Source organism: Manihot esculenta, chromosome 9 (genome assembly GCF_001659605.2).
Source record: "Manihot esculenta cultivar AM560-2 chromosome 9, M.esculenta_v8, whole genome shotgun sequence".
Taxonomy (NCBI): domain Eukaryota; kingdom Viridiplantae; phylum Streptophyta; class Magnoliopsida; order Malpighiales; family Euphorbiaceae; genus Manihot; species Manihot esculenta.
In genome coordinates this window covers 2154010-2171406 of record NC_035169.2, presented here as the reverse complement: position 1 = coordinate 2171406, position 17397 = coordinate 2154010, and the positions used below count along the sequence as shown (strand labels likewise).

Here is a 17397-nt window from a genome sequence, read left to right as displayed (position 1 = left end):
TATAGTTGGATTGATTTTTTAATTTGAGTTTGTGGTTTATTTTAAAATTTAGTTTATTTTTATGTAAAAAGCATAAATTTTCTATGTAAATGCATTATAGATAATAATTTTATGAAAAAAAAAATGACGTTACAGGATTATCTCGATGGTAAAGTGCATTTAAATAAATTTGAAAGATCTCGAGTTTTACTTTTTCGATTTTCGATCTCCGGTCCTCCATTTAAATAATTCAATCTCCAATTAGGGCGGAAAAAATTTTATTATAATGGATACGTTAAATATTATTTTAAAATAAAGGTGAATTATAAATTTTAATGTATGATAATTTTTTTATATTTTTTAAAAAATAAATCATAATCTTACTTTAAAGGGTTTGATAGTGTTGATAAATGATCTAACTTGGTCCATCAGCTGTGGCAAGCAAACTTTATAGTCTTTTCATATGAGTCCAATGACATCAAATTTTATTTTTTTTATTGGATAAAATAAAATAAGAATAAAATGAAAGATGTAAAAGAAAGGGACGGAAAAAGTAACATCATTGATGATCACCCAAAAAAACTAAAAAAGAAAAGAAAAATATCAAAGATGTAAAAGAAAGGGATAGAAAGAGCATCATCATTCATGATCACCTAAAAAAAATTAAAAAAAAAATAAATAAAAAGGGGATTTTCAAGAGATTAAATGTTTCTCTCATTTTAAGATTAGAGAATTCAGTTAAACTTTTTTTAAATAAAAATTTTAATTTCCTCCAAAATTTTAATCCTTCGTTGAATCGATTAAATTTAAAATTAAATTAAAAATTAAAATTTTAGTATAAGTGAAAATTGAATTAATTTTAGTATAAGTAAACATCAAATTAATTTTAGATAAAAATTCACTTGAATTTTTTAATATTTTTTTAACTTTTATAATTTTTTATTATTTTAAAATTTAATTAAAATATTTCAATATTAATTATAATCTAATCTCTATATATTATTAAAAATAATATATTATTATTATTAATTGGTTCGATTTTTTTGATTTTTTATGATTAAAATTAAACTGAATTAAAAAATGAATTGAACTTAAATTAATAAAAAATTAAATTAAAATTTTAAATTAATTTAGTTAAATCAATTTTTTTAATTTAAACCAAATAATATTCACTCCTATTCATAATTTATCGAAATTATATTGATACTGTTTAATAATTAAATTAATTAATTAAAATTAATATTTAAATTTATTAATTATTTTGTCCCTTATTATTTTTCTATTAATAAATTATTACAAATTAAATCATTTAAATCTTTGAAATGCTATGAAATTTTAAGAATTAGAACAAAATATAACCTTTAAATAAAAAGAATATTTTCTGAATAAAACATAATAATTAAAAGAAAATGCTAAATTAAGATGAAGTAATTAAATTTAAATTTAAAATTAACATTATTTAAATATGAAGTAAATTAAGAAATAAAATTAATTACTACATTAAATTAAAAAAGTATATTTTTATTAATTATTTTTTTAAAATTAGAGTCTGAGATTGATTTTATGACAACTAAAATTACATTAACTTTTGATGATAATATTGAATATTTAATTCAAAATAATATTTATTTATGAATATGAGTTTTAATTAAAAAATTTTAAAAATAAAAGAAATGCATATTCAATTTAAGCCATAATTTTTATTATATCTTTTAATTTTTACTTTAAGTCAAATCTATTTTTATAATTAAAAAAATTAATGAATATATTTTATAAATTTTTTTATTGAAATAAAAATATATTTCTCATTGAAATCAGAATGGGAAGGAAGAGGAGACAAGAGGGTGGAGGTGTGACGTGGTGAAGAGATCACCATTACCAAGAGCTAGGGAATGGATGGGTGATTTTAGGAGAGAATGAAAATTTTAATTATATCTCTTACTTGACTGCTCTTTTATAATTTAAATAATATAAAATATTAAAAAAATTAAATGGTGTTGTAAAAAAGAAATCCATAAATATTATTATAATTTAAAAAACAAAGTTGGCACTAATAATTGTCCCAGTAAACAAAATATCATTATATTACGTATGGTGTTGTAAAAAAGAGCAACAAACATTGTTTGATTCCATCATTAATTTCCATTTTGTGATGATGAAATTCTCATTATTATTGTGATCTTTGCCCAAATATTTTGTTGCTCACCACCATTTCTAAGACTTATGATTTCTTCCCAAAATTCCACAAACACTATCTATCCATAAAATTATTTAATTATTAATTAATTACATCTTAATTCACACACCCAATTATTATATTATTAATTGATATATGAGGTAGTGGGAGCCAATTACAACATATTAAAGTAATAGTTTGAGAATAATTTAGAATTATTAAAAAAAATTCAATTTTTAATATATAATAATATATTTTAATTTCCCATATTCTTTTATATGTTCAATTTATTTTTGTTAAAAAATTAAAGAATTCTAAAATTTGAATCCTTTTATCTTTTTATACTAAAATTTTTATACTAAAATACTAAAATATAATTAATTTTATATTAAGAAATAAATTCAACACAATTGTTTGAGATTCATATTTATTAATAACAATTTATAATATAAAAATAGAAATAATCAATTTATGTTGTACTAAATGAATTAAGCAATGAGTGGAGACATGTGATGAGTAATAGGCATGATGATCCTAGTCATGATATTGTTGCAAAACAATTGTAAATTAAAAAGAGTGGCTAGGGTAGAACTACAATGTCATCCAAGGCCCTATAAAATCTCAAAAAAAAAAAAAAAAAAAAAACTAAGTAAATTACTCATAATTCTTATCATGTTCCCCATCTTATTTACATATCACTCTTGTCATGTCCTTTTGTCTTTATCCATGTTCATTTGCCTCCTCCTTTTCCTTTTCACCATTTCACTAACTACCCTTTTCTTCATAGCTTGTATAAAATAATCAGAACCCTAGAAAATGTTAGGATGATCAATTTAATTATATTTAGCAATTTTTTTTATTTAAAACATTTTTATTATCACTCTTTAAATAAATTAAAGAATACACATAAATTTTTTAGTTTTTAATCCGTTCAAATTAAAAGTCTTTCTGTAAAAATTGACGTCAATAATGCATAAGATGATTATAATACCCGTAATTAACAAGAACTTGCTTTTCATTTAATGAGTACAATATAGTTTTGTGGATGACTCTGTCTCTTTTTCCCTAACATTTTCACTTGCAAGGGTCCTTGTATAGATGGTGGTGATTAGGGAGGAGTGAGGGGGCTAAAAGGGACAAAATAGAAAGTGCTGATTAGGGAAAAGTTGGATTAGACAATCTGAGCCGCAATTAGAGAGAACAAGACTTCAAAAAATACTCGAGATTTGAGGTTGAGTAGAATTGAGAATGTAAGAGATCACGAGGCCAAGGGTTAAGGTAGCCACCATAAGGTTGAGAAGGAAGGTAGCACGTGGGACGAGAAAGATGACAATTTTGTATTGTGAATAAAGGAAGAAGGCAAAATATGAGATTTAAAAGGAATAGAGGAGGAGACTTAATAGAGGTTACAACGATCTGAGCATGAGGAAGGAGATGAGATGAGAGTTTGTTGTGTGTATAGAATGATAGGATAGTTTTAAAATTTAAAATATTTTTTTATCATTTTACTGTCAACTTAACATATTGTAGAGATGGAATGACTTTCAATTTAGACAAATTGAAAATTCAAAAATTTAAATGTTCAATTTGAAAAATAGAAAAATCGATGCGTTAACCACGCCATAATTTAGATATTAAAATATAATTTATCTTAAATTAAATTATTCTTGAATACACTACTATTTTACAAATTGAATTCTTGAATAAATATGCACAGGATGATGTTAAGTGGATGGAATTGCTATTTTATTTTATCATACAATGGTGAGGGAGGCAAATCGAACAGTAGATTTTTAAGTAAAACAAAACCTCTTTAGAGAAGGAAACTTCATTGCTCGATGCAATGAATATGATCCAAGTTGACCAAAGAAGCTAGGCTGATATATAATTTCCTCATAGCAATTTTGGATGGAAAGTGATGATCTGAGATCCAGAAAGTAGGGTTTATAGGAGTTTTGTAAACTTAGAAAAAGGTTAACCTTAGATGAGAGTATTCCCTTCTTTTTATACTCTTTCTTCTCCTTCACGCGAAATAGCCTCTCTGCTATAGGACCACCTACTCCTGAGTGCAGGTACGTACATAGGGATAACCCCATGCCCCTCCCTGTGTCAAGCAAACATTTAATTCCCTTCGGCGCGTGCGTGAGCAGAGCTGTGAAATGACTGGACCCGCAGTCTTTTCTTCTTGTGACCGGGTTTGAGGGAAAAGGAACTGAACCTAGGAAATGGCTGGTTCCAAAACTGGAATGGGCCGGACCGGTCCGAATGAGTGACTTAAATAGGAATCCGATCAGGAAGAGGAACGGGTTGGGTGTGGCTTATTTGGGGGCTTAGAGGCCTCCTGATTGTGGATTGCTATTATCGGCCCAGTCTCGTAATGGGATGGAGAAACACAGCGGTCATCAGAAAGTATTAGATCTTTGGTTTTAATTTGTTAGTTGCTTAGAGTGATTTTTGGGTTAACGAATTTTTTGATAAAAAAATTATTTTAATATATATAAACATGATATCACTGATTATAGTGAAATTTAAATGGATCTTTTTCATAATCAATAATTATAATTCGATTCTTGCATGTATAATAATTACACTATAGAATTTCCCTTTTAGACTTTTGAAAGATTATAATTATTGGATCAAGGAAGTATGGTTTTTGTAATGAGTATCAGCCTTTTTCTGTTAGCATTGATGTAGTGTATGGGGAGCCCGATGGCTGTTGCGCGATTTCTGCCAAGTGTATGGATTGTTTTTTTTTTGGAATGGAAGTGTATGGATTGTTAAAAGTAATAAAATGATTTTAGAAATATTATTCAGAAATACATTGAATATCAAATGTATTTTACACCAAAAAAAATTATTAAACAAAATCAATTAAAAATCCATATAATCAAAGTGCTATTTTCCAAATTCTAGAATAAAGAAATTTACTTACTCATATTTATAATTGTAAAAAACAATAACATTAAGAAAATAAGATATAAAGAAAATAAACGGAATAAATTTATAAATCAAATTCACAATTTGATGAAATCTAAATTTGACAAGTATTGGGGTGATTGTAATTTGTTGATTTCTCTAACAGCTATATTAGATCCAAAGAATAAGATGAAATTAATTGAATGATTTTCTCGAGAAATATATTCTAAGTTTGATTCTGATGAGCATATTACAACTGTGATGGAGATATTGCGCATGCTTTATAATGAGTATATAGATACTCGTAAAGCAAAAAGTATTAAATAAGAAATTAGTAGTGGTGAAACTCAAAAAGAAGGATCTAGTTGTACTGTAAGTGAAAAAGGAAAAATTAGAGAAAGAGCACAATTTTATAGTTATATTAGGAACATTGATAGTGTGATTGAACAAGCAAAGTTTGAATTAGATGTGTATTTGGAAGAAGGTGTTCATATTTATCAAGATGATTCTAACATTGATACCTTAGAATGGTAGAAGATGAACAACATGAAATTTAGGATATTATCAAAGATGGCTCGGGACATACTATCAATTCCTATAACAACTATTGCTTCAAAATTTATTTTTAGTGTTGGAGGTAGAATTATCGATCTAAGTAGAGCATCATTGAGAGCAAAAAATGTTGGAAGATTTTATTTTATTAAATTATATTAGCTTGTTTCAACTGTTGGGAGTTAGAATCAACTTTATTCGTTTGATATTAAATTTTGTATATAATTTTATTATGTTGTTTTTTCAGATTTTTGGTGTAAAATCTTCTCCACGAACTAATGATTTCTTCTCCTTTTGTTTAATTTTTTCTTATGCTCTCAAAATGAAGAACGTTTTTCTAATTGAAACTCTTACCTTTTATTCTCATTGTAACTCTTGTTTCAATCTTAGATGACTTAAGAGATCTCTTAGACTAATCAGAATACAACAAAATTAATTGGATTGAATTTATTGTGTGATCCAATATAAATTAAATTAATTTACATGGGTCCGGCATGTTACATAAGTCAAACCCATGTAAATTGACCAACCCATATAAATTTACATAGGTTGGCTTAACCTTTATAATTTCCTGTAGACCCGTGTAACCTTCTGAACTGAATGGATATGTGTTTCTTGATTACATGGGGTTGATGTGAGTTTGACTCGTGTAATTATAGGGTTATTGGGTACTATTTTCTCTAATTACAGCTTAGTTTTTCTTTGAAACATAGAGTTTCCAAATATTCCAAAATTTTTATAAAAGAAAATTTTGATAAAATAAAATAAATAAATAATAAAAATAAAAGAGATTTAATACAAAAAAAGATAAAAAAAAAAACACTACTAAATATAATTATATCAATGAGTTTTTCAGGCTTTATGAGCATTGAGAGCACTTTCTAATTAATTTATTTGGGACGTACAAAGTTGAAAACTTTTGATGTGTACTACTATTCAGTTAGTTTATATTTTTACTAGTGTAGCTGCTTAACTTTTGGTATTCTTGAAATTTCATTATTGTTTTTTTCTGATCAAACCATGAGCTCTTGTTGTATGCTTCCCCTTTCTTTCTATTTTTTTTTTCTAATTTTAAATGCAAGTATTTGCATTACGAGGTTGAAGAATCATTGGCAAGAGCAAAACTGCTGAAAGATTCTGGATAGGTCATCACCTAACTGCAATCAAAGTTTGTCAGTAAGACTAATCTTTGCAATACAATCTGCAATAGAATTAGCCTTTTTATTCACCGGAAAGGAGTCATTACAGAGACCACTGGTGAAGAATTGAATGGCATTAATGGAGGCTATGATATCCCAATAGCCAACTTCTTCTTAACTTGAATGCTGAGAACAAAGTTGCTAAATTTGTTTCCAGAATAATGGGAGATGCCTCCATCCATAGCTAAGATAATAGCTCAAAGCGTGGAACTTGCTTTTCCAGCACCCCATCTAGAACTTGACCTAACTTGTCTCTAATGGCTGCTGCAATCTTCGAAAAAGAGGATTTAAATTTTCATGTAGCATTACAATTAAGGAGGCTCCTAGAAGCAATAGGGGCTAGAGAGTAGAGAGAAAACTGTAGCAGCTCCCTTAAATTCTACCAATCCATTTTGAACTCTGAAGATGCTAGAGGCTCAAGATCGTAGTCACAAAAACAACCATATTCCATGCTTTTCAAATTGTATGCTTCTTGTGCTAGAAATAGTATCATATTCCCAAAGTTATTGCTATTTGGACAAAAAAAAAACACTAGAATGATGAACACTTAATTTTGATTTCTTGTCCAGACATGCAATAAGATTTCTTATTCAGACATGCAATAAAAGGAGAACTAAAAGAGATTTTTTTTTGTAATTGGTTCAAATTTTTTTCATCTAAATTAGAGTAAAATATGTGAAATTATAAGAATAAATTAGTTATTTATATTAAAATAATTCCAATGTCATTAGAAACTAAGCAAAAAAAAAATCTACTTTCTTTCAAGACGCTTTTCATAGTAAAAATAAATAGAAACCCAAGTTTTTGGGTTGAGAAACGAGCTTTAAAGGGTGTGGGTTCTGCCGGATTTGATGAAGCAGAATGAATTTTTATTATTGTGGAGCCTTTATCAATAAAGGGACTGATTTTTGCTACCTATATTGTCTCTCATTTTATTCTTTTTTTTATATACAATACTTAGAGTTGTATTAAAAGTCCAAATGGTCAAAATTAGAACTTAGTTGGCATCATAACTCAACCCATCAATAAAAATCTCGAATCTAGTTGGCATCATACTGCCACCACCGCACTCCAAATCTCGAAACTCAAACTGTAGAAGAAAGAGGAAGCTCCAAATCTCTATACAAGCAAGAAGCCAAAAAATAAAGAAAGCAAATCTCAAGTATCGCCAGCTCAACACATCAACAAATGTAGTTATACAACTAGATCTGCCGAGAATAGTCACAAGTGGAGAGAGCTAACAAATGTACAAAGGCATCATTGAGAGCTACTAAAGAAAGATTGGATGACACCATAACATTTTCGGTCTTTCATAACCATGCCAAACCGTTATAAAGGCAGGTAGTACTTAGATGCCTATTCCACCATTCCTTCCGCCATTCCTTCCGCCATTCCTTCCGCCATTCCTTCCGCCATTCCTTCCGCAAAACCAAAAGCAGAAGCTTCTTCAAGCCTTACTTTTTGAGTATATCTAAATTAGACCAATTTAAATTTTCCTGTCCTTCAATATAATTAACAAATTATGTTGTTTCGTTAAAGCAGATAAAATTATTATTATTAAAGTGGGAAAAAGAAAAGGACAAAACCTCTGTTTTATATTGGGTTATTTTCGGACGTTGAAAATGTGGTCCAGAAATCAGGCCCAGCCCATGAAAATAGAGCTGCGCCCGACCGGAATAGAAGTTTCCCGGACAACGCCGCCAATCATCGCGAACCTAATCATTTCAGGATTCAACGTACCAAACTTTGTAAAATTTATCTTGAGTTGTTAGCTATTATGATTTTGCTTTCTCAATGTATCAAACTTGAGTACAATTTACGAGTACTCTCTGGCCATGTTGATCCACTGTTTGCTTAATGCTGTTGTTGGAGGGTTAGGTCACCAGTTTGATGATTAAAAATCAGTAAGCCAGTAAAATGCTTGCGATGCAATAAAAAACCAATTTTGGATTTCCTTTTCTCACTATTCTGGCGGTGATTCGATTTGGACTTTGGAGTTATTTGTTCTGATGTACGACAAATTGTGGTTTATATATATATATATTTGAAAATATGGGCCAATTAGTTGACTGGCCATTTTTGTAGTTTACCCATGTTAATTAAGAGCTTATGAGATCTATGTATCTATTTTGAAGTTTTTGATAGAGGAAGGTTTCATCATCTATGGTCTTATTCATATTTTTTTATTGATGGTTATTCATTTAAGTCTTTATACTGTGGAGTTCTCGATTATGTCTTTTGTCGTCTTAACACTGCTAGCTTGGATTTTTTTTTAAATTTAATTTTATGATTAGAAATGGCTGAAGAAACTAAGTTATCAGCTATTATCCCTGATTCTGTGTTGAAGAAAAGGAAGAGAAGCGAGGAATGGGCATTGTTGAAGAACCAAGAAGTGAAGGTGAAGAAGGAAAAAAATGCTGAAAATAGAAAGATAATCTTCAAGAGGGCTGAGCAATATGGCAAAGAATACAGAGAAAAGGTAAGTGAAAAAAGTTTGTGTAAATAAAGTAGCTTTCTTATTCACTGCCGTGTGATTTCAATATCATCTCTATTCTCTTTTTCCCTTTGTTTTATGAATTTTTTTCCACTGGATATATATTGTAGGAAAGAGAGTTGATAAGATTGAAAAGGGAAGCCAAGCTTAAAGGAGGATTTTATGTTGAACCAGAGGCCAAACTACTATTCATTATTCGCATCCGTGGGTAAGATTATAGTTTTCACTTTTGAAACATATTTGTGGAAATAGCTTTCTATCCCTGGTTCATGCATGATAATATTTCTGCATTAAATGATGACTTTTTTCTCCAAAAATTCTTCCTTGTTCCTAAACATTCTTTTTGGTTCCTTGACAGTATAAATGCAATGGATCCAAAGACAAGAAAAATTTTACAACTTTTGCGTCTGAGACAGGTAATATGTAATTGCATTTACTATGTAAAAAGTAGATGAAATGTACTGAAAAAAAATGTTCTTTTATGCAGTTGTGCCACTGATCTGGACACCTGATATACTGATCCCATTTCTATTCTTGAAGGGTATTAATTCCTTAAATTTTTTGTGACAGATATTAAACGGTGTGTTCCTCAAAGTGAACAAAGCAACCATGAACATGCTGCATAAAGTTGAACCATATGTGGGTAAGCCGGGTTAATCCATCACATATGTGAAGCAGACTTACTTGTCTTTAACATTTGTTGATTTAATGTTGTTATCCCTCAGACATCACATCATTGCCACTGGAAGGCCAGGTCTTTGATAAAATGCCCAGCACTGCAATGAATAATTTGCTCTCTGAAAACAAATATATGTGCCTAAGTTTTATGTTTGTACATTTCTGTTAAATTTTGCAGTTACCCTAATCTTTAAAGTGTGCGTGAATTGATTTATAAGAGGGGTTATGGGAAACTAAACAAGCAGAGTATTGCTCTCACCGATAATTCCATCATTGAACAGGTAGCTTCTTACTGATCAGTGGATTTACATCTTTTATTTCTGTGCATGTCTCTATGTTGATTTATTACTTTCTGTATCTGCAGGCTTTGGGAAATTTTGGAATTATTTGCATGGAAGATTTGATTCATGAGATCATGACTGTGGGGACTCATTTCAAGGAGGCAAATAACTTTCTTTGGCCATTTAAACTGAGTGCGCCATCTGGAGGTTTGGAGAAGAAAAGAAACCATTATGTGGAGGGTGGTGATGCTGGAAATCGCGAGGATTATATGAATGAGCTCATCAAGAGGATGAACTAGATCCTATATCTTTATTTTGGTTTCTCGTTTTGTGAAGAGCTAGACTAAAAAGAGTTTTGCAGTCACTAGAAGTGTTTTGTGTGAGTTTATATATAACTATTTATTTATTTCGCAGTTTCAAACGAAGTTTATTTGATACTTGCACTATTTCTAGAGTTTAATGATTATTTCTGTGGTAGAAACACAGTATCCTGTTGTCTGCATTGTTAGTTGCTCTCCGAGGTAATGTTGGAGTTATCTTTAAATGTCTTATTACTCATCTATACTGCCCAAACAGTGATCTTTAAATTGATTTTGGGAAGTAAAAGATAACGAATTTCAGCTTTATTCGGGCAACGAAGTTAAACGTAAACTGATTTATAATTGAATTTGTAGCTTTAAGATAATCAGCAAAATTTTACAGGAACGAATATCCCTGCTCAGAACATGTAAATTTATAGTTCCCACTACAAGGCTGTACATCCCTCTAGTATATCACCTTCCACATGGGTACTTAAAATCACCCTATCAAGCTTTATCCATGATGACTTTGTGCATCTCTCCACCGCAAACAGCATTACAACCTGCTATGAAAAAGCCCATTCCCATGAAAATAGTACACCATCAGTAATGAGAATTAGTGTATCCGCAACTTTAATGCTACTGCAGACCATATCTAGAGGACTTAATTATGATTGTGCAATGGGATCTAAAATTAGTAACATGAAAAGACAAACTACATTGTCCAGTTGACCTTGAAATTGTAGTTCCAGAATTGAACTCACCTCTTTTGAGCGGATAAGAACGTTAATTGCAGGCATCAGTCCTGAAGATGGGACTTTAGGCTGTTGGATCATGGCTGAAATATAATTTCAATGGACGTTCAGCCCTAATCAAAAGGAAAAAAAGGATGAAATGCATAAAAATAATTTAATTGTGCTTTGTACCTTTTGCAGTGGCATCATAAAACCGTCTGCCTTTTGTTCCTGTTGCAAGTATTAGACAAGCCGCAGCTCCAACTGCAACTGTATGTATCTATTTGAGAAACAATCATCCAGTCAGAAAACTGAGATAATTCACCCAGGTCAGACGGAGGCCAACATCATCAGGGATATTTCAAACATGTGTTGTGGGGGCTAGACTCTAGGCCCAACAAGGTACATCTTCTACAGTTCTACCAGCCTTTAAGCAAGCAGAAGGGTGGCACCCAATCACAAGACAATGTCCCACCATCTGCATCTGCCATGTGGCATGCTTGAGGGATCACAATGTTCATGAACCTGCAGATGCCGATTTCTGCCAGAGGAATCAGCATATGCAACTCGATAGTGGATGCATTTTGTTATAAATACTGAACCACCAACATAAAGAATAACCTCCAGCATTCCAGCATTGTCATGGCTATTCACTCAGCATTAGGAAATACCTCCAAACTGAATTACCCTTGGCCAATCAGATTTTTCCGATACTAGAGGCTATCTGTGCCTACATATAGCATGCCTTAGATGATACAAACTCTAAAAGTAGCACAACAACGCAAGAATAACAAGTACCAACAAGAACAGAGAAGAAATCAGACATCAATACCTTATTACAGCTATTATGACAATTTGCAAGCACATTAAGCTCTTTTGACTGGATGTGATCTTAAGGCTTAGAAAGTAATTCTTTACCAGGTCAAGTTATATAAAAAGCACCCAGCAAACAAATGAACTTTAAAGTTTTACATTCAAAGATCACATATAATTAATATCATAGTAGTGACATGAAATTTATATGGAATCGTGATGACATGGCATGCTACGTCATTATAAAATATGATGTTATTATGACATGCCATTAAATGGTGATAACATTATTGTGCTACGTCGATGAAATTTAATATCATTAACTATTTGTCTTAACAGTTCTAAAAAATGAAAGTATATATTTTTATTTATAACAAAAAAAATGATAGATCATTATTGCTAAAAGCTTGAAAATATATGATACTAAAGTGTACTTTTCCATGTTGTTATAAATTTATAACATCTATAAATGAAATCATGCCTATTGCTGCTGTAACAGTAAAATTATTATTATTATAAAATTTTAATTTGATGTAATTCTAATATTTATTATAGTGAAATATAAGTTTTAAATTGATTAATATAGATTTATTTATTTTATAATAAACTAAATGGAATAATAGGAGAATTGAATTGAAAAAAATAATAATAATTAATTGATTAATGCTTAACTAGTGTTTCTATTAAAAAAAGTAAATTTTTTCAAAAAAAAAATTAAATGTTGCCCTAAAAGCTACAAAATGAAGCCCTAAATTACTGTAAAAAAATAATTTAAATAAATTCTTATAAAAATAAAAATTCAATTTAATTAATTTTTTTAATAATTTTGTATTTAAAATAAAAAAATAATCATTTTTAATTTAAAAATTTTATTTGAATTTATTTGATTTCTTTTTCAACAAAATAAATAATGAGAAATGAAAAATTAATAATGAATTTAAGCATATAAATCGGCAAAAACAAAAAAGGAAAATGAAAGTAATTATAAGATAAGAGTGTGGGAATTCCTTTGCTTTGAGCCTTACATATAGAATAGTTAAAGATTTTTTTTTTTTTATTTGTAAATTGTCGTATGAAGGAAATAATGATTAAATCATTGATTGTGTGAGAAAAAAATTTAGAAAAGAAAAGCAATAAATACTAACAGCAATAAGAGAGTTGGTCATTGTAATAATAATTAAAAGCATTATGCATAAAAGATAAATGATGATATTACTTAATAAGGTCATTGAATTTAGACCAAATGTGATCCTCAATTCCTCATGTCTACCACTTAAAGCTTCGCAGCCAAACAGGGGGTCCATTCAATATGGACTAGTCTTCTCAATCATACTTAACCCATCTTTTTTCTTTAGAAAAAAAAAAAAAAAAATCTTTTTCACAAGTTGATTTATTTCTACTTCACATTGTCTTGCTTTCAATTCAAAATGTTCATGCCAACTTTGAATTCGAAGAGGAGGTCCCATTTTTCACTCTTCAATTTTTATAATTGAAATATAACTATATAGATTCTATTAAAAGATAAATAACTATGAGTCGAAATTTTTTATTGAATTTTTAAAAATTAAAAAATATTTCAAACAGTTCAGAAAATAATTATTTATAATAATAAAAAAATTTTATATGAAAATTTATAAAAAAATTTTAAAAAAATAATTAAAATATAAAATTAACTCTTAAACTATATAATTTGAGTCTCGAATTTTGTGATAATCTTATGATGCTTGTCATATCTTTAAAAATCGTCTGTCTCAAAATTTTCTCTTGAGTCTCTAATATCAGTAAAAATTATATCTATCTAAAATTTAAGACTAATGACTCCATATCATTAATTCAATTAAACTCTTATATTTTTGGCATTCACATTTTATGATCTCTAACGTATTTAATTTAATTTAATTTTTCTTTTATAACAATAAAATCTTTAAATCTTTTCACATTTTCGCAATTTGTTATAAATATGTAAATTCTTGATACAATTAATCAATATTTATTGATTTTATTCCATTTTCAACCATAAAATCTTAAAATCTATTTTTGTCTATGATTAAATATACAATTTTATAATAATAATAAACTCTTTCAAATGTTTTCTTAGTAGAAATGCTAAAATTCAAATGTTGAAGTGAATTGCTAAACACTAAAATATTTAAATTACTTTTAGAAATAAATCCAATTAAAATCTTATATTTATTTTAAAAGCTAAATAAATTTAATTTAAATTTAAAAATATATATATAATTGAAGTGACATTTTAAAAGCATTGATGTGAGGCCTATCTATAATTACTTGTACTGAGAGGGAAAAAAAAATAAAAAATCAAAAGGCACTTGCTTTAAGCTCTCAACCACCCAAAATGCAAAAGAATTTCTTTCATAATAATGGAAACATACAAAAAGGGAAACAATTTTTTTCATTCCAACAAGCAATAATTTTCACACACCACATCAAAAAAGGAGGATAAGGGAAAAAAAAAAAAAAAACTGGCTAATTCTCACTCACAATCATTCAATTTTTTTTTTTTTTTGAAATAGGGGTTGGGGGAGTCGAACCTTAGACTTTCAAGACTAAAGGATGCACTTTTCACCAGGCTAAGGTTTGGAGTGCACAATCATTCAATTTTTAAAGCTATGTTTGTTTTATAAAAAATATTTTCAGATGAATATTTTTTATCGTGTAAAATATTTTAAAAAATTAATTAATAAAAAATATTTTTTATTAAAAAACGTAAGTCATTTTTTGCACAAAAAATTCTTATTAAGATATTTATATATAAATTTATTAATAAATTTTATTTTTAAATTAAAATTAAATAATAAAAAATAAATTACTTAACAGAAAATATTTTTTATAAAAAATATTTTTTTATTTTTTAAATATAAATTATTTTCTATAAATAAATAAAGACTAAATATTTAAATAATATAAATTTACGAACACACTTATTAAATAATTAAAAGAAAAGATATACACATCACATTTCACTTCTTAACATTAAAATTTTAATTATTTTTTAAAATCTTTTATTATTATTATTTCCTTTCAATTTTAATTTTAGGCTTAAAATTCTCACTCTAATTTGACTGCCGTTGAAATTACTATGACTGGATATTTTAGATCTTCATAATTTCAGGTATATTTCTCTATAGCCAGCATTTAGACAACCATTTATAAATTATAAATATCTCAATTAATCCATAATCAAATTTATTTTAATCTTAAATCATCGATTCAGGTACCAAATAAAAAATAATGAAATATATTATATTTTAGATCCTAATGTCTTTTCACTATTTTTTTATTTTAATAATACAAAGTAAGAATATAAGGTGAGACTATAAGATGAGACTATAAAATGACTTTCTAACGTATTATAATTTGTGCGTTAATCCCGCTAAATAAGATATTTTATGTCAAGATCACGATATAAGTATCCGCCAAACTATAATCCAAATGTTAAGACCATCAGACATTTAACAGGCCACACAATCTATTATTAGTTCTATTTCATAAAAAATTTTTTAAGATATTTTATATCAGACTACAAGGTGGGTATCCGTAAGATCACGGAGTATTCATCTCATTTCATATAAAATTTTTAAGACATTTTATGTCGGTCTATAAGATAGATATCTATCAAGCCACGAAATGAATAGTAATCATATTTTATAAAAATAATTTTAAGACATTTTATATTTAAATGGTTAGCGAATATTTACCAGATAAATTTTTAAATATTAATATCAAAAAATAAAAATAAATTTTTATTAAAAAGCATCACAAAATAAATAACATATTATAATTAATAAAAAATATTAAAATTTTTTATTGAGATTACTTTTAAATTATCGATAAAAATGTTAAATAATATCATACTTTATCAAGATTATAAACAACACTTTTATTGTTCTATTTATTTTTATTTAAATTTATTTACAAGTAAAAAAATCAAACTAAATTCTTAAATCTAGTTAAATTGGTCTGTTCGATTAGTTCAGTCAAATTTAATAACCATAATTTTCATACAATTATTTAAAAAAAAATTAAACGAATTAAAATCATTTGTTTATATAATATTTTCAAATATAAAAATTGATAAAAAAAAAATAAATGGAGAGGTCATTATCAAAGAAGCTTAGAAGAAGTGAAGGGGGACAATATTCACGTGTCCCAAAACACCCAGTCAAGCACGCCTGAAATCTATTTGATATTTTGCTTGTTAAATGATCTGTGTTCTTAACTAGTAAATGTCTTTATCTCCATCTATCAATTTTGGCATCATGGCCATTTTTTTTTCTCTCTAGGTTTTAAAGAAAAAAACTTACCCACAGAGCTTAGCTCTTGTATTCGTCACATGTAGGTTTCTTCCTACCCTATTCAGGTAAGGAAATGTTATTGTCCCTTCCATTTAGAGAGTGGACCCCACCCCGATAATGATTTTGTATTGATTTTATTTTTTTCTATCTACGTTTGTTTATTTTTTATTTTTTTAATGTCTTGCCTTGTGTGGTTGTCTACAGTAAGGTAACTTTCCAAATTTTATTTCATACATTTGTTAATCAAGTTTAATTAGGATGGCATAATGGTCACTCGCTGATGAAGCATATTTATTTTTTATTTTGAAATGGAGATCGAAAATTGAGGAAATAGAATCTGAATCTCTCAGATTTATTTAAATGTACTTACCACTCGATTAAATTTATGAGTGTCATAAAGCATATCGTATAAGACGCGAGAGAATTATTGAAAAATGTACTTTATTCACCGTAATTGACATACTTTTAAAGTTTTTTATCGTACTAAATCACTTCATTTTCACATATAAATTTTTTTATTTGACGACCGCATGTTCTTTGTTTTGGAGTTTCAGTCTTTTTGTTTTGATTGCAAAGTGATATGCTTTGAAATTCTTATTTTTATTCTTGATTCTTGAGACTTCAGCATATTGAGCATGCTAAAAATTACTATACTTATGAGAGTATTTTTTACTATTCTTAGATTTTAATTTTAAATGGGTATCATGCCCTATAAAAAAACAACGAGACTTCTTTATAAGAGGTACGTCTATTTTATAGCGTAAAATTTTAATACCAAATTTTTTAATCAATAAATATCATTATCTTTGGAGAGAGAAAAATTGACATTTACATATTGATTTGTATATATGTCATTATCTTACCACTTAAGCCATGTGCTACCCTAGTAGGATAAGTTTTAGGTATAGAATCAATGACCCAAATATAGAGATGGACAAAATCACTTTGAAAATTATTGTT

The 17397-nt window shown here is 28.0% G+C and overlaps 1 long non-coding RNA gene and 1 pseudogene across 1 annotated transcript; one reads left to right on the top strand and one right to left on the bottom strand.

The window, feature by feature from the left end:
- The first annotated feature begins 8503 nt into the window (after positions 1-8503).
- On the top strand, positions 8504-10655 carry LOC110622658 (annotated as a pseudogene).
- Positions 10656-10932: 277 nt separating this feature from the next.
- LOC110622441 lies at positions 10933-11933 on the bottom strand. Its single transcript, XR_002489100.2, has 3 exons — positions 11501-11933; positions 11339-11412; positions 10933-11137 (listed from the first exon to the last, which is right to left on the bottom strand). It is a non-coding gene; the product is annotated as an uncharacterized LOC110622441 (long non-coding RNA).
- Between the last annotated feature and the right edge of the window lie 5464 nt (positions 11934-17397).